Raw genomic sequence first — 2,608 nt, 5'->3', positions numbered from 1 at the left:
AAAACAATCTCTCATTAGATTCTGGTGAACTCTTTTACTAATATATTATAAGTCTGGATATAAATGAACTTGAATGCAAAGAACTGTATGGACAAATATGAAGACTACATGGAGCTAAGAAGCTGGAAATAGAACACAGCCCTTATGCCCAAATTGTTCTGAAGACTTGTGTCCAGTGAGTTGTTTAAAGCTACATTTCGATTCAGAATCATCAAATTTTGGAAGCTGAGTTGTTTTTTTTTTTAAGCATTATTTTCCTTGACCTTCCAGTAATCTTTTTTTTTTGGTCTTCTTTGCTATCCAAATGCAAACTGTGTCTACTTTTAGCAATCATTTATTTTCTTGGATTCAATCAACTTATATATGCAAATAAATTAAAATCAGTATAATGAAATAGAAGTTAAGACAATAATATATGCCTATTTTATGTGGACTTTTTTTTAGCAAGCTGACTAATACATTCATAAATCAAACAACCTTAGTGACTGTCTACATGACCTGGACCCTCCTAGCCCATATCCGGAATCAGAACCTCAGACGTCACTCAGAGTGGAATGTGTGACATGTTCATGGAAAAATGGAAACCACGTTTTGATATTTAATTCTGAGGAGGAAACTGTTTTGTCAAAAACAATATGTTTCAAAGTTTCTCACTCCATTATCTGCATCACGGTGGCTAAAATGTGCTTTTCTTCCTCTCTTTTGTCCTGATTTGCTGAGGAAGCACAGATCAGACTACAAAGTTACAGGGGACACAGTGCCAAGACTATTCCTTATAAAGTGGATTGCTTCTACACCGAAGAGGACAAGCACATTTCATTTCTCTGTCAAAATTCTGAACACCCCCCACCTTGTTTTCCCAAATTAGTAACAAATTTTAAAGAGAGAACCAAGTTATTTATTTAAATATCATGTACTATAAAGCAGATAATTGAAATTTGCCTTGATATCAATGTTTGTTTTTACACAATGGTACTTGACATAAACACATTTCCATGTACATTACATAGCTTTAGAATAATTTTTCATAGCATTTCTGGTTTTATGCCTACAGAACAGAATAATTTAAATCCACAGTGTACAATCATTTTGTTTAACTTCTTAAAATTTTTAAGAAAGAAGAAAACCTAAATGCATTTGAACAAATGAATAGTTAACTTTCATGTAGGTTTCTCTTTTGCAAAAAGAAAAAGTAATATAAAAATATTTTGAATATAAGATTTATAATCTTGCAATAACATTTACTAAAATTCTAAACTCTGCATTTATAATAAACTTATAAGGCTTTTGGTATAACTTAGGGAGATGTTGGTACAAATTGCCTTAGGCTAGATTCAAAATTCTCAAGTTTATAAATATTTTGTCAATGACATCTTTAATTTATAAACCAGTTTCTTAAGCAAAAGAGAGAGAGGAAGAAATCTGTGACTGTTTATAACCATGTATTACTTGGTTTATTCAATACAATCGATTGACTGCTACATTTGTCCCACACAAGACAGTTCAATATTATTGACGAAGCCATAAACAAGAAAGACACTTCCTGCCCTCAGGTAACTTCGAAAAAGTGGGCATAATAAAATGAAAAGTATAGATTATTGTGCAAATTTATTGACTTTCCTCTGTACATTGGGCTTTTTCTCATATGGTCATTCCATTCACATAGACATCACACTGACCTTTTATGATTGTTTGAAAGCAAACACAATATCTTCTTTTTTTCTGGAGATGATCCCTTTTCCATTATAAAGACAGACTAGGTAATAAACTGTTGGCAATTCAGAGTTCTTGTTCTCTTCCCCACTTGCTTGTGATCCAATCTGTTTCAAATAAATCAGCTTAGACTACGTATGCCATCTCTATAACCTGTGAGTAAATCTAGAAGTCAGATATGTATAAAAGAGTTCTTATCTCTGTATTGGCCTGCCGCATTGACATATCTTCCTAAGACGGTGCCATGTTAAGCATCTAACATCATCTAACCCTCTTAGTTCTGCAGCTTTTATAGTTCACATACTTGTGGTGACTCAAATAGCTTGCTTGACAAGAATGGGAAAATTCCATCCTTACCCTGTGACTCATTTTGATTAGAATTTTCCTGAGGGCAAAAACCATGTCTCATTCACCACTTTAAAATAAGAGAATCCAACAGAAAGAAATACAATAGTAGTTAGGCAATTCATATGTGTTGAATTCATATTTGTTGTTGATTACATAATAAAATTTTTGGGAGATGAAAACAAGATTGTGCCTTCAGGAGGACTCAGGGGAATTCTTTAATTAATGTATCCAAGTGAAAAGTTGCCAGTTCCACATATATAAAAGAAACTCACCCTTGAGAATCCAACTAGTTATTAACTTCTCCCATCAATTATTCCCTGATCTCCCTTTCTTATTGGCCATATTGCTCTCTCCCTTTTTGCTCTCAGACTTTAGCCCTTTCCTATCCTTTTATACTACTCTGTCACATGGGCCCTATTATTGGGAGGATATTCCCACACAATATACATTCATTTTCAGAGCCTCAGCTTTTCATTAATGCTTCATTATTGCATAATATTGTTGTCAAATACATGTGTGTATACAAACATATATATATATATATATA

The 2,608-nt window shown here is 33.0% G+C and overlaps 1 long non-coding RNA gene across 1 annotated transcript in view; it reads right to left on the bottom strand.

The window, feature by feature from the left end:
- Positions 1 to 1,379: 1,379 nt before the first annotated feature.
- The window catches only part of LOC102471868 (uncharacterized), a 21,530-nt gene continuing 20,301 nt past the window's right edge, over positions 1,380 to 2,608 (bottom strand). Inside the window, exon 4 of the long non-coding RNA XR_337559.2 lies at positions 1,380 to 1,820. This is a non-coding gene — a long non-coding RNA (uncharacterized LOC102471868). The remainder of the gene's footprint in view (positions 1,821 to 2,608) is intronic.

This window comes from Tupaia chinensis, unplaced genomic scaffold (assembly GCF_000334495.1).
Source record: "Tupaia chinensis unplaced genomic scaffold, TupChi_1.0 Scaffold147312_1, whole genome shotgun sequence".
In the NCBI taxonomy this organism is placed as follows: Eukaryota; Metazoa; Chordata; class Mammalia; order Scandentia; family Tupaiidae; genus Tupaia; species Tupaia belangeri.
Note: the sequence above shows the minus strand (reverse complement) of the source record. Positions and strands in the feature narration are given on the sequence as shown.